A 21490-nucleotide genomic window follows, 5' to 3' on the forward strand; every position below is an offset into this window, starting at 1 on the left:
AAGACAAACATATTGTGAGTCAAAATGAATTCCAACAAATCGATTATCAAATTACACAGTTGGCTGTCCCGGTTGCTCATCCCGAGAAAGAAGCGGACTGCCTCAATCCCATCTTGATGTCTAATGCAAGTATATAAAGATTCCACGTCTGCTGTAACCAGTAGCATGTCTGCCTCCAACGATATTCCGTCAATTCTTTTAAGCACCTCTGTGGTGTCCCTGACATATGAGGGCAGACACTCCACTAGGGGTTTCAGATAGAAGTCAATAAACCTGCACACAGGTTCACAGAGGCCTCCAATCCCTGATACTTTTGGGCGGCCTGGTGGGTCTTTGATGTTTTTATGAATTTTGGGGAGAAGGTAGAACGTTGGAACTTTGGGAAATTCCACGATCAGGCCATCCAATGTTTTTTTAGGGATAATCCCTATCTCAAAAGCTCTATTAAGAATTTTAAATAGCTCCAAAGAAAAGGAGCTGAGAGGGTTATAGCTTAATTTGCAGTAGGTCTCTTTGTTTCGTAATTGGCGAAAAGCTTCTTTTTCATATTGTTTAGTAGGCCAGTTCACAATGTTCCCCCCCTTGTCCGCTGCTTTGAATACTACATCCTTAAGAGATTGTAAGGATTGCAACGCGATGCGCTGTGCAACTGTGAGATTGTCAAATTTCTTGTTAATGGGGATCTTCTTGAAATCCTCCATCACAAGTTTTGTGAAGATCTCCACTTGGTATTTGAGTTATTACACGTGCTTTTAATTTTTTTAATTTTTTCACAAGTCAGGAAATATTATAAATTAGATTCTAATTTATAACATTTCCATGTGCTGGCCACTAGAGGGAGCAGTTCCCAAAATTGCAGCATGGTCAATGTGGTAAAACAACCTCATTGATTTATGCTGCAAATATGGGGTGGACACACTCGTCTCTAGTGTCCTCACACAATCCCCCCTCCCTTCTTTTGGCTAGTACCAGGAGAAGGAAGGGTTTGAATCTTCAAACCTCCTACACTGTGTGCCGCCATTTTCTGAGCGACTGCACAGTGTAGGAGGATTAGATACAGGGCTCAGCAGACAGTATCACACGAACATACACCAACATAATACACACATCACATACAACAACATAAATTACTTGCCGCCGCCGCCTCCGCTGGTCTACGCTCCTATTTCATGCACCTGAACATATGGCCGGAAGCCATGGCCGGAAGTCGTCATCTTACTGTCCGGCAGTGGCTTCCGGTCCACATGAAAATGACGCCGGATTTCGCTCTGCGAACGAGCTTCGCTTTGGTCTGTGTGGGAACGGTGCATGGTCGGTGCGCGAAGTTTTATTGATACAATGCATAACTAAGATGAATAACCAAAAAGTCATCAAGGACCCACATAATTCCACCATCAATGACGATGAATGGCAACTGGGGGTGATTTCCACTTCATAGTCACCCCTTCATATTGTACTGATAGTACTGAACCGGTCTATTGACCATTAGTCATTTAATCCAAATTCCAGGCATTGATACATACAAGACTATTTTTGGTGCTGCAACACCCATTGAGAGTAAGGGTGCTCTTACATGGCCCCATATGGGCCGTGTACATGAGTGCCGAGCAACAAGACAGCTTGTTGATCGGCGCTCGATTGCTCCTTTCACAAAGAGCTATGTATGGGGACGAGAACTCGTTACTACAATCGCTCATCCCCATACATTTCTACCATGTTCGCAGCACGTCTCCTTGTGCTGCCGACGATAACATTTTCTCCTGCATACCTTATACGATCAGCCGATGAACGAGCGTTTGCTCATTCATCAGCTGATCGTTAGCAATGATCAGGAAGAAGCATTCACCTGAACGCTCGTTTGCCTGATTATTGGCCAATGTAAAAGGGTCTTAATGCCCTTTCTTGACCTTAGTAGTACCAACGACCAACCCTGGGCTCACACTCTCCAGATTGGATAAACCAGAGCTCCCTACCTGCCCCTGTTGCCCCTCTTTTCTCATTGTCCCTTGGAGCAGCATCCACTTTACAATCATACAGAACTTCTCTACACGCTCACAGCCCCAGACAGTCAATTAAACACTGCACCTAAGGCGACTGCTGCCATCTTTTTGATAAACAATCAGAAAACAGACGGAGGGGGATATCTCTTCCATATTGATATGCAGAACCGGCCTTGATTTAGAATACAAAACTGGTAACTCATTACTGGCAGCCGGCCTGCTGTTACAGGAGAGCGTTCAGATTCTACAGCGATAATTACCTGATTTCATCCTCTCGTCTTGCGGCAATCTTACTCACATTTGTAGCTTTATGTTTGCAAGCAGATGACGGATTCATATTTAATGCAAGGGCAGGAGGGATTAGCTCATGGAATAAATGCATTTTCAATATGTTTGCAAAATCTGAGTACCTTCAATAACTATTTTCTATGATTTACCACGACATTGAGAACGGGAAGAAATGAGGCAGAATGAAGAGTGATGATCGGTATAGAGCTGTGTGCACGATATCAATGGAGTCCCTACGGCAGGAGAGGTAGGGATACATCTGTGCTGAGATCCTCTCCTGTGCGTCGGTCTTTCCTCGCCAGCTTGCTTGGGAGTCTCTTTCTGACTAATTCATTGCATTTTTTTCTCCTGATTTGAGCAATTATCCGTTGCATGAATTCAATTCTCGGAGGGTTGGGTTGGTGTTTTGTTGCACTCGTCCATGGATTAATCATGTCTAAAGGTCCTACTACCCGGCCCGACATAGGCCATGTAAACGAGCGCCGATCAACAAGACCGCTCGTTGATCGGCGCTCGTTTGCTCCATTCACATGGAGCAATGATTGCTTATGTATACGGACGAGCGATCGTTACTCCGATCTCTCGTCCTCATACATTTTCATCATATCGGCAGCGCATCTCCCTGTTTGTACATGTGCTGCCGACAGCAATGATTTTTAATGCTGCAAAAAACGAGCCGATGAATGAGCGATGAACGAGCGATCGCTGATAGTTGCCCTGATTACACAGGGCAATGGTCGGGAACGAGTGTTCATATAATTGCTCGTTTGCCCGATGATTGGCTGTGTAATAGGGCCTTAAGTTCATAATGTATTTAACCTGAGACAATGTAGCGTTTCTGCAAATTGACCTCGGCTCTGACACTAAGGCCCCATGCACACGAACGTGCTTTTGCGGCCGCAATTCTCCCGAAAATCCACTGGAGAATTGCGGCCCCATTCATTTCTATGGGGCCATGCACGCGACCGTAGTTTTTACAGTCTATGCATGGCCCAGGAGCCCGCAATACAGAAAGAACGGACCTGTCTTATTACGGCCGTCTTCTGCGGTCCGGGCTAATTGAAAATAATAGCCGCGGCCATGTGCATGTCCCGCGATTTGCGGGTGGCTTGCGGCTGACAGCGCGCAGCCGGCCATCCCGAAAATCACGGCCGTGCACATGGCTACGGTTGTGTGCATGAGGCCTTAGTTATCTTTCAAACATGAATGTTTTGGGAACATTGGTATCTATGAGTGAATATCCTGACCCTCCTGTCCCTTCCGCACCAGCTAGAGAATAACCTTCACAATGAATGTGCACCACCTCATTCAGCGAGAAAAAACTCCTTTTGGCAACCCCCTCCGGCAAGCCTCCTGCCAACGCCATAACTTTATTGTGTTTATTGTGTAAGGTACTCTGACACGGTCCGACGTGGGCTGTGTAAGTGAGCGCCGTCCAATGAGACAGCTCGTTGATTGGCGCTTGTTTTCTCCACTCACAAGGAGCTATGTATGGGGACGAGTGCTCGTTGCTATAATCGCTCGTCCCCATACATTTCTATTATGTCGGCAGCACATCAATGTTTACACAGGGATATGTGCTGCCGAGAACGATAATATTTTTGCCATTCAAAGTGATACAATCAGCCCATGAATAAGCGTTTTCTCGTTCATCGGCTGATCGTTGCCGTGTTTTCACAGGACAATTATCGGGAATGATCTGTGAACAAATTAAATTAGCCGGATATCCAAAATGAATATTTATATGGGTCTGCAAATTTGTATACTGGTCGATCCAGATCAGCAGATAAAACTTTTGTTTGTTGCTAGAAAATTAATCGCCAGATTTTGGCTTAGTAAAATGACTCCAACTCTTAAATTATGGAAATCTGAAACCTCTAAGTTAATGTCATAAGGGTTTTATATCCATAAATCCAGAGGGTGTCTGCAGACGTTCTTTGCTATTTGGGAAAAAATGGATTAATATTTTCAAACCTTTTGAAACGATTTTTTCTGAAATTATAAATTGCAAAAATCTTTGCTTTAATATATATTATTTATTTTTTTCTCCTCGCTGCAGTATGGAGGGTGGAGGGAGGTAGGGTTAGAATAATGTATAATTTGGGACGTATTTGTAATACAATTTTTTTTTTCCATGAAAAAGAAAGAATATAAAAAAAATATATATATATATAAAAGTGTGAAGAAGGGATGTTTTTGTCTATAGGCAGGAGTGCAAATGTGTTCACAAGTAGGGAATCATACCAATGCTCTAATTTAATGGGATCCATCCTAGTTTCAGATTCCATTTAAAAGTCATGTTTAATGGGAATTATTCTAAAAGTCAAAGCAAAATGATATGGGAATTATCCTGTAGTATTTGTTTTAATGGCCGTTATGGATCTAATGATAAAAAAATGGAGACACTAAGCCAGGGGGGTAATTATAGGGGTGCTGAGGTAGCAGTCACAGTGGGCCCTGGATCCTGAGGGGGTCCAAAGGCTTCTCTGCCACATAAGAGGTCACCAGTATTATGGAAGATGGGGGGCCTTCTAACAGATTTTGCATTGGTGCCTATGAGCTTCAAGTTACACCTCTGTACTAACCAATGTAAAACAGTTGCATGAATTCCCCTCTCAAGAAAAGCCACAGCCATATGGAAATAATAATGGCATCCATATGGTCTTGTGATATACAAATAGATTAGATTGGCCTCTATTTTCCATTATTACCACAATACTTTACGGTAAAACAAACAAAAATACCCCCACCCCCCCTAAAAAAAAACAAAAAACTTTAATTTAGGCACAAGTAGCATGACCAAAGATTGATGTGTCGCTCTGCCTAAATTGCAGATAATTAAAGTCAACGTGCCCGCATTATGACTTGCTGGTTGCCGCCTCTGTGACGGGACAGTCACAAAAATTCTGAGACCCTGTACTGGGACCCCTAGTGATCAGCTGTAATCTGTAATGAAAACTGTCAGCAACTGTTCAGTTTCCCTGCAGTGCCACCACAGGCGAAATAAAGCATTACAGTGTCCATTCATATCAATGTGTTGTCTATTTAATACAGGACAGGACAGGTCCTCCAGATAGAGTAATGTAACCACTCTCTACTATGACCAAGAGATGAGGACCCTGAAGAGAGGACCCCCCTCTATTACCCCACAATTCCCTAATAGGGGGTATGAAAATCAGTTTTCTAAACTGGACAAACTCTTTCATTTGCAGAACGTCCTTTAATAAATGTTTTCATTGTTCAATTATTTGCCCTCTATGTCATGAGCATCTCTAATCAGTAATACAAGAGCCATAATTTCTTCAGGTGCAGAACAACAACATGTGAAGGTTCTTCGTGGGGTGAAGATAAATGGTCTAATACACCAGGAATATTCCCCAAGTTTAACAATTACTTGGTAAGTACAAACAGGCGGCATTATTAGAAAAACAAGCGAAATGTGAGAATATCTGGAATTATTACTCATTTAGCACCAACTGTCACAGAAGAGTCACTCGCTGGCAGAGCACAGCTATAAAACAAGTGAACCTTAACCCAAATGATTTATTTCCCTAACATGAACATAATGCACAAATATTCTTATCACAACTGCTAGTTCTAAATATATAATAATAGCAAACAATCCAACATGTTCTAAAAATCACCACAGGAATAATTAATAAGCAGCTTCAGGAGTCGCACATGATAACATCTCTAACACGGTACATAGGGGGCAGTATTATAGTAGTTATATTCTTGTACATAGGGGCAGTATTATAGTAGTTATATTCTTGTATATAGGGGGCAGTATTATAGTAGTTATATTCTTGTATATAGGGGCAGTATTATAGTAGTTATATTCTTGTATATAGGGGGCAGTATTATAGTAGTTATATTCTTGTATATAGGGGGCAGTATTATAGTAGTTATATTCTTGTATATAGGGGGCAGTATTATAGTAGTTATATTCTTGTATATAGGGGGCAGTATTATAGTAGTTATATTCTTGTATATAGGAGCAGTATTATAGTAGTTATATTCTTGTATATAGGAGCAGTATTATAGTAGTTACATTCTTGTATATAGAGAGCAGTATTATAGTAGTTATATTCTTGTATATAGGGGGCAGTATTATAGTAGTTATATTCTTGTATATAGGGGAAGTATTATAGTAGTTATGTTCTTGTATATAGGGGGAAGTATTATAGTAGTTATATTCTTGTATATAGGGGGCAGTATTATAGTAGTTATATTCTTGTATATAGGGGCAGTATTATAGTAGTTCTATTCTTGTCCATAGGAGAGGATAGACGTGTGCTTGTGAGCTCCCTGTTAGGACTATGCATGGCTTCTGACCCAGGTGGAGGGGAGGGGTCCTGGGCTGATGATCCTGGGAAAGCCCAGAGTCTGGAGTTTGGCCTGCAGCATGGAGATGGTGGAGGTGATGATCTGGAAATGGTGGCTGGTGAGTCAACTGAATCTCATGATGTTGGTGAATTGTGCACAAAAATGACAAAGAAAAATATCTTTAAAATGGAAATGCAAGTTCGCAAATTGAGAACTGAAATTAACCAAGAGACTGATCCAAAGGCAAAGCTGATGAAATGTGAGTGTCTGGATGTTTGCACACGTGAGCTGGTGATATTGAAGGAGAGATTGCAGAAAGAATCATGCACAGTACCCAAAATAAAGAACTGGGCAATTGAGAACAAAAGGGAGACCAGAGCCCAAACTGTGAAGAGAAAAAATATCATTGCAAAAAAAGACACTGACTATAAGACTGTGTATAATATTGTGGAGCAGGGAAACCCTGGAAGATATGAGTGTGCAGTGGCTGGAGGTTCACATCTCTCATCATGTGTGGGGTCTGTGCAATCAGCCAACACAAATGCTGCTAAAGCTGCAGAGAAATGTGTGCCAGCTGACGAGGGGTTAACTGCAGTAGACTCTATGTGCAGTACTGATGAAGTGAATGCGAGTGGCACTCATGGGAGTGAGCAAGAAAGTGCCTCATGTCCTGACATTATAAGTGAGACCTCGCTCAGCGCGGTGATTGACAGTCTGATATCTGATGAACCAGCGGCACAGGCTGAGGCGGACATTGCAGACCCTGTTCTGGAGGTTCAGCCGTCCGCAGTGTCAGTGAATGGAGTGCAGGTTACACAGCGATCAGGAGCAGACACAGGAGGATCTGCAGTACAATCAGCTGAGGAGAGGTCCAGTCCTGACCCACCTGCTGACAGACCTCAGTACAGGAGACTGTTCTCCAGCGTCACAAGACCGACTAACCCCACACCTCAGAGGAGGAACGCAGTCAGAATCAGGTACTCAGGACCAGATGAAAACCTCCCCTCCAGACTCCACATTGGGAAAGTTTTGTTGAAGGAGTTTATGAAGTTTAAAGCTTCTGAGGTGTTCACTCTGATCCACGTTCCCTCCAGCAGGAATTATGACATCAGTTTCAAGCTGCAATATAGTCTAGACTTGTTCTGGAATATTTATAATGATACAAAGGAGCACGCGATGTGGGAGCATCTACATGTCATCCAGCTGACTAAACCCCAGGTAGTCACCGCCACCGTCCTGTTCCAGTCTGAGGTGGTGGCTCTGGCAAATTTGCAGCACTGGTTGAGCAGATATTGTGAGGTGAAGAGACTGCCAACAAAGATCTATGATGAGGAGGAATGGAGGATATTCTGTCAAGATCCAGCTGGTTCAGGAGAATGGAGTGACCAGACATCTGCCGCACTCCTTCTACCTGGGCTCGGAGAGAGGCGTATGTTACTACCCTGGTCAACCGCGACTGTGCCATAGATGTGGGGGCAGACACCTGGCATTCAACTGTTCCCGTATTAAGTGCTCACTATGTGGTCAGTTTGGGCATGTGAAGGACGATTGTACAGGACCTGTCATCTGTAACCTGTGCTTAGGACCTGGACATACATTCCGGGAGTGTCCGCATGCAGAACATAATAAAGAGGAGACCTTTAAAGAAGCCATGGAGGAAGACCAGGAGGATGTCTCCATATGTGTAGATACAACCCCAGAACCTGGAAGTCCCAGCGATGATGTGAGCCAAAGTACCAGGGATTGTGCTCCAGAGACGAATGTCCCATCTGTGGATGCTGCACAAGTGTCACCAGCCACTGAGAATAGAGGTCATGCTAAAAGTAAAATATCCAGTCACTCTGTCACCAAACATCTGCCCGACACCAGTAAGGAACCAGCTGATCCAGCCGCAGCGACCAGTAAAAAACCAGCTGGGCCAGCCGCAGCGACCAGTAAAAAACCAGCTGATCCAGCCGCAGCGACCAGTATGGATGAGGAGGGATTTCAGACGGTTAAAAGGAGAAGTAAAACAGATGATTCTTCTAGGAAAAAAATCACTGCTGCAAAGAAATCACCGGAGTCTCCAGTGCTGGCGATAACTGGGGGACGTTACTGTGCGCTGGGGGAAGATGACCAGGAAGAAGAAGCAGAGATGGAGCAAGTCTCCTCACGCAACCCAGACGACGAACCTCAGGATGAAGATGCTGACCCCCCAATGTCCACCAAAAGATGGGGTGTTACAGGACATAGCAGTGGAAGAAGGAAAAAAAGTAGGAAAGACATGTAACCAGGATGAGGCTGAAAATCACCTCCATCAATGTGAACAGTGTGAAGAATAGGAGCAGGCGGCAGGCGATATTCCAGCATCTGTCTGACAACAAAACCAATGTCATCTTTATATAAGAGACTTATCTACAGAGTAATGTCCCTGCTGTGTCCCTGCAGTCACCACATCTGGTGGGACAGTGAAACTCTCAGCTGCTGTATGGAGACTTCTACCCCGAACTCCGTTTATATCATAGAGGTTCACTATATGTCATAAATGTGGTGACCGTGTACCCTCTGTGGTGTGCGCGATGCTGCCCGGTCACCAATAAAGAAGAACTCTCTTGTAATACTGTCTAGAATAATATCATGAAAAATAGTTGAAACAATCTATACTGGAGCAATATTCATATATTATGGTTTGTTTAATGATTGTGATGTTATTAAGAGACAAATGTTTATTTTCTTTATCTGTTATGAGTGTATTGCAAAGATATTGTAATAATTTGTTGCAAGTTTTCAAATAAAAAAGATAATTATAGTAGTTATATTCTTGTATATAGGGGCAGTGTTATAGTAGTTATATTCTTGTATATAGGGGCAGTATTATAGTAGTTATATTCTTGTATATAGGGGGCAGTATTATAGTAGTTATATTCTTGTATATAGGGGCAGTATTATAGTAGTTATAGTCTTGTATATATGGGCAGTGTTATAGTAGTTATATTCTTGTATATAGGGCAGTATTATAGTAGTTATATTCTTGTAGATAGGGGGCAGTATTATAGTAGTTATATTCTTGTATATAGGAGCAGTATTATAGTAGTTATATTCTTGTATATAGGGGCAGTATTATAGTAGTTATATTCTTGTAGATAGGGGACAGTATTATAGTAGTTATATTCTTGTATATAGGGGGCAGTATTATAGAAGTTATATTCTTGTATATAGGGGAAGTATTATAGTAGTTATGTTCTTGTATATAGGGGGAAGTATTATAGTAGTTATATTCTTGTATATAGGGGGCAGTATTATAGTAGTTATATTCTTGTATATAGGGGCAGTATTATAGTAGTTCTATTCTTGTCCATAGGAGAGGATAGATGTGTGCTTGTGAGCTCCCTGTTAGGACTATGCATGGCTTCTGACCCAGGTGGAGGGGAGGGGTCCTGGGCTGATGATCCTGGGAAAGCCCAGAGTCTGGAGTTTGGCCTGCAGCATGGAGATGGTGGAGGTGATGATCTGGAAATGGTGGCTGGTGAGTCAACTGAATCTCATGATGTTGGTGAATTGTGCACAAAAATGACAAAGAAAAATATCTTTAAAATGGAAATGCAAGTTCGCAAATTGAGAACTGAAATTAACCAAGAGACTGATCCAAAGGCAAAGCTGATGAAATGTGAGTGTCTGGATGTTTGCACACGTGAGCTGGTGATATTGAAGGAGAGATTGCAGAAAGAATCATGCACAGTACCCAAAATAAAGAACTGGGCAATTGAGAACAAAAGGGAGACCAGAGCCCAAACTGTGAAGAGAAAAAATATCATTGCAAAAAAAGACACTGACTATAAGACTGTGTATAATATTGTGGAGCAGGGAAACCCTGGAAGATATGAGTGTGCAGTGGCTGGAGGTTCACATCTCTCATCATGTGTGGGGTCTGTGCAATCAGCCAACACAAATGCTGCTAAAGCTGCAGAGAAATGTGTGCCAGCTGACGAGGGGTTAACTGCAGTAGACTCTATGTGCAGTACTGATGAAGTGAATGCGAGTGGCACTCATGGGAGTGAGCAAGAAAGTGCCTCATGTCCTGACATTATAAGTGAGACCTCGCTCAGCGCGGTGATTGACAGTCTGATATCTGATGAACCAGCGGCACAGGCTGAGGCGGACATTGCAGACCCTGTTCTGGAGGTTCAGCCGTCCGCAGTGTCAGTGAATGGAGTGCAGGTTACACAGCGATCAGGAGCAGACACAGGAGGATCTGCAGTACAATCAGCTGAGGAGAGGTCCAGTCCTGACCCACCTGCTGACAGACCTCAGTACAGGAGACTGTTCTCCAGCGTCACAAGACCGACTAACCCCACACCTCAGAGGAGGAACGCAGTCAGAATCAGGTACTCAGGACCAGATGAAAACCTCCCCTCCAGACTCCACATTGGGAAAGTTTTGTTGAAGGAGTTTATGAAGTTTAAAGCTTCTGAGGTGTTCGCTCTGATCCACGTTCCCTCCAGCAGGAATTATGACATCAGTTTCAAGCTGCAATATAGTCTAGACTTGTTCTGGAATATTTATAATGATACAAAGGAGCACGCGATGTGGGAGCATCTACATGTCATCCAGCTGACTAAACCCCAGGTAGTCACCGCCACCGTCCTGTTCCAGTCTGAGGTGGTGGCTCTGGCAGATTTGCAGCACTGGTTGAGCAGATAATGTGAGGTGAAGAGACTGCCAACAAAGATCTATGATGAGGAGGAATGGAGGATATTCTGTCAAGATCCAGCTGGTTCAGGAGAATGGAGTGACCAGACATCTGCCGCACTCCTTCTACCTGGGCTCGGAGAGAGGCGTATGTTACTACCCTGGTCAACCGCGACTGTGCCATAGATGTGGGGGCAGACACCTGGCATTCAACTGTTCCCGTATTAAGTGCTCACTATGTGGTCAGTTTGGGCATGTGAAGGACGATTGTACAGGACCTGTCATCTGTAACCTGTGCTTAGGACCTGGACATACATTCCGGGAGTGTCCGCATGCAGAACATAATAAAGAGGAGACCTTTAAAGAAGCCATGGAGGAAGACCAGGAGGATGTCTCCATATGTGTAGATACAACCCCAGAACCTGGAAGTCCCAGCGATGATGTGAGCCAAAGTACCAGGGATCGTGCTCCAGAGACGAATGTCCCATCTGTGGATGCTGCACAAGTGTCACCGGCCACTGAGAATAGAGGTCATGCTAAAAGTAAAATATCCAGTCACTCTGTCACCAAACATCTGCCCGACACCAGTAAGGAACCAGCTGATCCAGCCGCAGCGACCAGTAAAAAACCAGCTGGGCCAGCCGCAGCGACCAGTAAAAAACCAGCTGATCCAGCCGCAGCGACCAGTATGGATGAGGAGGGATTTCAGACGGTTAAAAGGAGAAGTAAAACAGATGATTCTTCTAGGAAAAAAATCACTGCTGCAAAGAAATCACCGGAGTCTCCAGTGCTGGCGATAACTGGGGGACGTTACTGTGCGCTGGGGGAAGATGACCAGGAAGAAGAAGCAGAGATGGAGCAAGTCTCCTCACGCAACCCAGACGACGAACCTCAGGATGAAGATGCTGACCCCCCAATGTCCACCAAAAGATGGGGTGTTACAGGACATAGCAGTGGAAGAAGGAAAAAAAGTAGGAAAGACATGTAACCAGGATGAGGCTGAAAATCACCTCCATCAATGTGAACAGTGTGAAGAATAGGAGCAGGCGGCAGGCGATATTCCAGCATCTGTCTGACAACAAAACCAATGTCATCTTTATATAAGAGACTTATCTACAGAGTAATGTCCCTGCTGTGTCCCTGCAGTCACCACATCTGGTGGGACAGTGAAACTCTCAGCTGCTGTATGGAGACTTCTACCCCGAACTCCGTTTATATCATAGAGGTTCACTATATGTCATAAATGTGGTGACCGTGTACCCTCTGTGGTGTGCGCGATGCTGCCCGGTCACCAATAAAGAAGAACTCTCTTGTAATACTGTCTAGAATAATATCATGAAAAATAGTTGAAACAATCTATACTGGAGCAATATTCATATATTATGGTTTGTTTAATGATTGTGATGTTATTAAGAGACAAATGTTTATTTTCTTTATCTGTTATGAGTGTATTGCAAAGATATTGTAATAATTTGTTGCAAGTTTTCAAATAAAAAAGATAATTATAGTAGTTATATTCTTGTATATAGGGGCAGTGTTATAGTAGTTATATTCTTGTATATAGGGGCAGTATTATAGTAGTTATATTCTTGTATATAGGGGGCAGTATTATAGTAGTTATATTCTTGTATATAGGGGCAGTATTATAGTAGTTATAGTCTTGTATATATGGGCAGTGTTATAGTAGTTATATTCTTGTATATAGGGCAGTATTATAGTAGTTATATTCTTGTAGATAGGGGGCAGTATTATAGTAGTTATATTCTTGTATATAGGAGCAGTATTATAGTAGTTATATTCTTGTATATAGGGGCAGTATTATAGTAGTTATATTCTTGTAGATAGGGGACAGTATTATAGTAGTTATATTCTTGTATATAGGGGGCAGTATTATAGTAGTTATATTCTTGTATATAGAGGCAGTATTATACTAGTTATATTCTTGTATTTAGGGGGCAGTATTATAGTAGTTATATTCTTGTAGATAGGGGGCAGTATTATAGTAGTTATATTCTTGTATATAGGAGCAGTATTATAGTAGTTATATTCTTGTAGATAGGGGGCAGTATTATAGTAGTTATATTCTTGTAGATAGGGGGCAGTATTATAGTAGTTATATTCTTGTAGATAGGGGGCAGTATTATAGTAGTTATATTCTTGTATATAGGGGGCAGTATTATAGTAGCTATATTCTTGTATATAGGGGGCAGTATTATAGTAATTATATTCTTGTATATAGGAGCAGTATTACAGTAGTTATATTCTTGTATATAGGGGGCAGTATTATAGTAGCTATATTCTTGTATATAGGGGGCAGTATTATAGTAGTTATATTCTTGTAGATAGGGGGCAGTATTATAGTAGTTATATTCTTGTATATAGGAGCAGTATTATAGTAGTTATATTCTTGTAGATAGGGGGCAGTATTACAGTAGTTATATTCTTGTATATAGGGGGCAGTATTATAGTAGTTATATTCTTGTATATAGGGGGCAGTATTATAGTAGCTATATTCTTGTATATAGGGGGCAGTATTATAGTAGTTATATTCTTGTATATAGGAGCAGTATTATAGTAGCTATATTCTTGTATATAGGGGGCAGTATTATAGTAGTTATATTCTTGTATATAGGGGGCAGTATTATAGTAGCTATATTCTTGTATATAGGGGGCAGTATTATAGTAGTTATATTATTGTATATAGGAGCAGTATTACAGTAGTTATATTCTTGTATATAGGGGGCAGTATTATAGTAGCTATATTCTTGTATATAGGAGGCAGTATTATAGTAGTTATATTCTTGAATATACGGGCAGTATTATAGTAGTTATATTCTTGTATATAGAAGCAGTATTATAGTAGTTATATTCTTGTATATAGGGGGCAGTATTATAGTAGTTATATTCTTGTATATAGGGGCAGTATTATAGTAGTTATATTCTTGTATATAGGGGCAGTATTATAGTAGTTATATTCTTGTATATAGGGGGCAGTATTATAGTAGTTATATTCTTGTATATAGGAGCAGTATTATAGTAGTTATATTCTTGTATATAGGGGGCAGTATTATAGTAGTTATATTCTTGTATATAGGGGGCAGTATTATAGTAGTTATATGCTTGTATATAGGGGGCAGTATTATAGTAGTTATAATCTTGTATATAGGGGCAGTATTATAGTAGTTATATTCTTGTATATAGGGGGCAGTATTATAGTAGTTATATTCTTATATATAGGGGGCAGTAATATAGTAGTTTTATTCTTGTATATTGGAGCAGTATTATAGTAGTTATATTCTTGTATATAGGGGCAGTATTATAGTAGTTATATTCTTGTATATAGAGGCAGTATTATAGTAGTTATATTCTTGTATATAGGGGGCAGTATTATAGTAGTTATATTCTTGTATATAGGAGCAGTATTATAGTAGTTATATTCTTGTATATAGGGGCAGTATTATAGTAGTTATATTCTTGTATATAGGAGCAGTATTATAGTAGTTATATTCTTGTATATAGAGGCAGTATTATAGTAGTTATATTCTTGTATATAGGGGGCAGTAGTATAGTAGTTATATTCTTGCATATAGGAGCAGTATTATAGTAGTTATATTCTTGTATATAGAGGCAGTATTATATTAGTTATATTCTTGTATATAGGGGCAGTATTATAGTAGTTATATTCTTGTATATAGGGGCAGTATTATAGTAGTTATATTCTTGTATATAGGAGCAGTATTATAGTAGTTATATTCTTGTATATAGGAGCAGTATTATAGTAGTTATATTCTTGTATATAGGAGCAGTATTATAGTAGTTATATTCTTGTATATAGGGGCAGTATTATAGTAGTTATATTCTTGTATATAGGAGCAGTATTATAGTAGTTTTATTCCTGTATATAGGGGGCAGTATTATATTAGTTCTATTCTTGTATATAAGGGGCAGTATTATAGTAGTTATATTCTTGTATATAGGAGGCAGTATTATAGTAGTTATATTCTTGTATATAGGAGGCAGTATTATAGTAGTTATATTCTTGTATATAGGGGCAGTATTATAGTAGTTATATTCTTGTATATAGGAGCTGTATTATAGTAGTTATATTCTTGTATATAGGGGGCAGTATTATAATAGTTATGTTATTGTATATAGGGGGCAGTATGATAGTATTTATATTCTTCTATATAGGGGGTAGTATTATAGTAGGTAGTCGTTAATTTTTTTATTCATAGCGGGCAGTATTATAGAAATTGTTTTTTGTTTTTATATATCTATAGAGAGAGAAATATTGAATATTTGTTCATTTGATCTTACGAGGTATTTTTTCACTTTATTTTTACCTGCAACATGGACCAAATACTGATTAATCTTGGGAAAAGTACAAACGGAAATGATAAACATTCTGTTACTATAGTGAAGCAGATTCTTTAGAAACGTATCACAGTATTCGCTATAATACAATATAAAGTGTATGTAATTGCTTCATAGGCGGTGGCATTATGTGAAAATCATTGTTTATTAATAGGATAAACTCTGCCTGGAATGGCAGTGGGTTTTATTGTGGTGTTTTTTTACGAAACTAAAACTTTGCAGCAACAGTCATTTGTGGCCGTCAGAGTTGATCTCGTTGCTTGCAGAGTAATTGTAATATTTAATGGCTTCAAATGCATTATCTTAATTGCAAAGCAAATGTAACTAGCGCGGACAGCTGTACAACACGTCCTGTTATATAAAATCATTTAGTCCATTCTATCGCCTTTCTGCAAACAAGGGAAAGAATAAGAAAAAGAGTGAGACTAATGGAGAGAATAACATTATGTATTAATACAATAAAAACAAAAAAAACAATAATAAGTTCAGGAATCATCTTTGTATTTTTTATTCTGCTTTTACTTTTATTCTTACTATTATTATTACAGTCATATGAAAATCTTTTTTTTTTTCTTTAAATCTGGAATATTTAGAAAATCTGCGCTAATTTTTTTCTTATGCCCCAGACATTTATATAGAATACGCCCCGAACCTACAGCAATTAAATCACATATAGTGCATATGACCCTTTTTTATTACACCCCAAAATGAATCCAGACTCTCTAAACTAGTAACCAAACCCCTTAAATCAAGATTACTTAAAATCTACATACCCCAGACCCAGCAACCCCCGACCAACTAAATAAATACAGACCATCTAAATAAGGATTCAAAAATATTGACCTCCTTAATACAGAGCACAGTCATCATACTAGACCCCCTAAATACATACAGACCCCAGACCGGGCTCTTTAAATACAGACCACATAGTGTAATTCAAACCTCAGACCAAACGTGTAGGCAGAGCTGGTTTTAGACAAAGTGTCGCCCTGGACAAACTTAAAAGTGGGGCCCCAAATGCTGAATTACTGTATCAACAAAGCAGTCAATTCAGAAGACGGTGTGCAGAGAACTATATCATAGATTTCTAGCGCATCCAGGAGTGTTGCCAGACCCAAATCATATGTCCCCCCTCTCACATAAAAAAAAACTATATGCATATACAGTTATTAAATCATACCACTATATATACCACTAAACCAGATGAAATATTACCTGCATGCTGTTACTGAACACATCTGACAATTATAAGACCAATAATAACACAATATAAGGTCCAAATAATACCTCCATACAGTTACTGAATAATAATCCCATACTGTTACTGAATAATACCTCCACACAATAACCACATAGTGACTGAATAATATCCCCATACTGTTACTGACTAATACCTCCACACCATAACCACATAGTGACTGAATAATACCCCCATACTGTTACTGAATAATACCGCCACACCATATCCACATAGTGACTGAATAATACCTCCATACTGTTACTGAATAATACCTCCACACCATAACCATAGTGACTGAATAATATCCCCATACTGTTACTGACTAATACCCCCACACCATAACCACATAGTGACTGAATAATACCCCCATACTGTTACTGAATAATAGCGCCACACCATAACCACATAGTGACTGAATAATACCCCCACACCATAACCACATAGTGACTGAATAATACCCCCATACTGTTACTGAATAATAACTCCACACCATAACCACATAGTGACTGAATAATACCCCATACTGTTACTGAATAATACCGCCACACCATAATCACATAGTGACTGAATAATACCCCCATACTGTTACTGAATAATACCTCCACACCATAACCACATAGTGACTGAATAATACCCCCATAGTGTTACTGAATAATACCCCCATACTGTTACTGAATAATACCACCACACCATAACCACATAGTGACTGAATACTACCTCCATACTGTTACTGAATAATACCTCCACACCATAACCACAGTGACTGAATAATACCCCCATACTGTTACTGAATAATACCTCCACACCATAACCACATAGTGACTGAATAATACCCCCATACTGTTACTGAATAATACCTCCACACCATAACCACATAGTGACTGAATAATACCCCCATAGTGTTACTGAATAATACCCCCATACTGTTACTGAATAATTCCTCCACACCATAACCACATAGTGACTGAATAATACCCCCATACTGTTACTGAATAATATCACCACACCATAACCACAAAGTGACTGAATAATACCCCATACTGTTACTGAATAATACCGCCACACCATAACCACATAGTGACTGAATAATACCCCCATACTGTTACTGAAAAATACCGCCACACCATAACCACATAGTGACTGAATAATACCCCCACACCATAACCACATAGTGACTGAATAATACCCCCATAGTGTTACTGAATAATACCCCCACACCATAACCACATAGTGACTGAATAATACCCCTATACTGTTACTGAATAATACCACCACACCATAACCACATAGTGACTGAATAATACCCCCATATTGTTACCGACTAATACCTCCACACCATAACCACATAGTGACTGAATAATACACCCATAGTGTTATTGAATAATACCTCCACACCATAACCACATAGTGACCGAATAATACCCCCATACTGTTACTGAATAATACCTCCACACCATAACCACATAGTGACTGACTAATACCCCCATACTGTTACTGACTAATACCTCCACACCATAACCACATAGTGACTGACTAATACCCCCATACTGTTACTGAATAATACCTCCACACTACAACCACAAAGTGACTGAATAATACCGCCATACTGTTACTGACTAATACCTCCACACCATAACCACATAGTGACTGAATAATACCCCCATAGTGTTACTGAATAATACCTCCACACTATAACCACATAGTGACTGAATAATACCCCCATAGTGTTACTGAATAATACCTCCACATCATAACCACATAGTGACTGAATAATACCCCCATACTGTTAATGAATAATACCGCCACACATAACCACATAGTGACTGAATAATACCCCATACTGTTACTGAATAATACCACCACACCATAACCACATAGTGACTGTATAATACCCCCATACTGTTACTGAATAATACCTCCACACCATAAGCACATAGTGACTGAATAATACCCCCTCACTGTTACTGAATAATACCTCCACACCATAAGCACATAGTGACTGAATAATACCCCCTCACTGTTACTGAATAATACCTCCACATCATAACCACATAGTAACTGACTAATACCCCCATAGTGTTACTGAATAATACCGCCACACCATAACCACATAGTGACTGAATAATACCCCCATACTGTTACTGAATAATACCTACACACCATAACCACATAGTGACTGAATAATACCGCCATACTGTTACTGAATAATACCGGCACACCATAACCACAGTGACTGAATAATACCCCCATACTGTGACTGAATAATACCTCCATACCATAACTACATAGTAACTGAATAATACAACCATACTGTTACTGAATAATACCTCCACACCATAACCACATAGTGACTGAATAATACCCCCATACTGTTACTGAATAATACCACCATACTGTTACTGAATAATACCTCCATACTGTTACTGAATAATACCTCCACACCATAACCATAGTGACTGAATAATACCTCCATACTGTTACTGAATAATACCACCACACCATAACCACATAGTGACTGAATAATACCCCCATACTGTTACTGACTAATACCTCCACACCATAACCACATAGTGACTGAATAATACCACCGTACTGTTACTGAATAATACCTCCACACCATAACCACAGTGACTGAATAATACCCCCATACTGTTACTGAATAATACCACCGTACTGTTACTGAATAATACCACCACACCATAACCACAGTGACTGAATAATACCACCGTACTGTTACTGAATAATACCTCCACACCATAACCACAGTGACTGAATTATACCTGCATACTGTTACTGAATAATACCACCATACTGTTACTGAATAATACCTCCATACTGTTACTGAATAATACCTCCACACCATAACCACAGTGACTGAATAATACCACCATACTGTTACTGAATAATACTGCCACACCATAACCACAGTGACTGAATAATAACGCCATACTGTTACTGAATAATACCTCCATACCATAACTACATAGTAACTGAATAATACCCCCATACTGTTACTGAATAATACCTCCACACCATAACCACAGTGACTGAATAATACCCCCATACTGTTACTGAATAATACCTCCACACCATAACCACAGTGACTGAATAATACCCCCATACTGTTACTGAATAATACTGCCACACCATAACCACAGTGACTGAATAATAACGCCATACTGTTACTGAAAAATACCACCACACCATAACAACATATACTGAATAATACCCCCAAACTGTTACTGAATAATACTGCCACACCATAACCACATAGTGACTGAATAATGCCCCAATACTGTTACTGAGTAATACTGTCACACCATAACCACATAGTGACTAAATAATGCCCCCATACTGTTAATGAATAATACCGCCAACCCATAAGCACATAGTGACTGAATAAAATCTCCATACTGTTACTGAATAATATCACCACACAATAACTACATAGTGACTGAATAATACCCCCATACTGTTACTGAATAATACCTCCACATCATAACCACATAGTATCTGAATAATACCCCCATCCTGTTACTGAATAATACCTCCACACCATAACCGCATAGTGACTGAATAATACCCCCATTCTGTTACTGACTAATACCACCACACCATAACCACATAGTGACTGAATAATACCGCCATACTGTTACTGAATAATACCACCACACCATAACCACATAGTGACTGAATAATACCCCCATACTGTTACTGAATAATACTGCCACACCATAACAACATAGACTGAATAATACCCCCATACTGTTACTGAATAATACCCCCATACTGTTACTGAATAATACCTACACACCATAACCACATAGTGACTGAATACTACCTCGATACTGTTACTGAATAATACCACCACACAATAACTACACAGTGACTGAATAATACCCCCATACTGTTACTGAATAATACCTCCACATCATAACCACATAGTATCTGAATAATATACCCATAGTGTTACTGAATAATACCCCAATACTGTTACTGAATAATACCCCATACTGTTACTGAATAAAACAACGACACCATAACCACATAGTGACTGAATAATACCCCCATACTGTTACTGAATAATACCACCACACTATAACTACATAGTGACTGAATAATACCGCCATACTGTTACTGAATAATACCGCCACACCATAACCACATAGTGACTGAATAATACTCCAAAACTGTTACTGAATAATACCGTCACACCATAACCACATAGTGACTGAATAATACCTCCATACTGTTACTGAATAATACCACCACACCATAACCACATAGTGACTGAATAATACCCCCATACTGTTACTAAATAATACCGCAATACCATAACTACGTAGTGACTGAATAATGCCCCCATACTGTTACTGAATAATACCCCCATAATGTTACTGAATACTACCCCCATACTGTTACTGAATAATACCGCCACACCATAACCACATAGTGACTGAATAATACCACCATACTGTTACTGAATAATACCGCCAACCCATAAGCACATAGTGACTGAATAATACCGCCATCCTGTTACTGAATAATACCTCCACACCATAACCACATAGTGACTGAATAATACCCCATTCTG

At 39.9% G+C, this 21490-nt stretch overlaps 1 long non-coding RNA gene across 1 annotated transcript in view; it reads left to right on the plus strand.

Annotated features, from left to right (window-relative positions):
- Positions 1-2265: 2265 nt before the first annotated feature.
- LOC142656155 (uncharacterized) overlaps positions 2266-21490 on the plus strand; it is a 29498-nt gene continuing 10273 nt past the window's right edge. The window contains exons 1-2 of the long non-coding RNA XR_012849593.1: positions 2266-2535; positions 5595-5685. This is a non-coding gene — a long non-coding RNA (uncharacterized LOC142656155). The remainder of the gene's footprint in view (positions 2536-5594; positions 5686-21490) is intronic.

Source organism: Rhinoderma darwinii, chromosome 6 (genome assembly GCF_050947455.1).
Source record: "Rhinoderma darwinii isolate aRhiDar2 chromosome 6, aRhiDar2.hap1, whole genome shotgun sequence".
Classification (NCBI taxonomy): domain Eukaryota; kingdom Metazoa; phylum Chordata; class Amphibia; order Anura; family Rhinodermatidae; genus Rhinoderma; species Rhinoderma darwinii.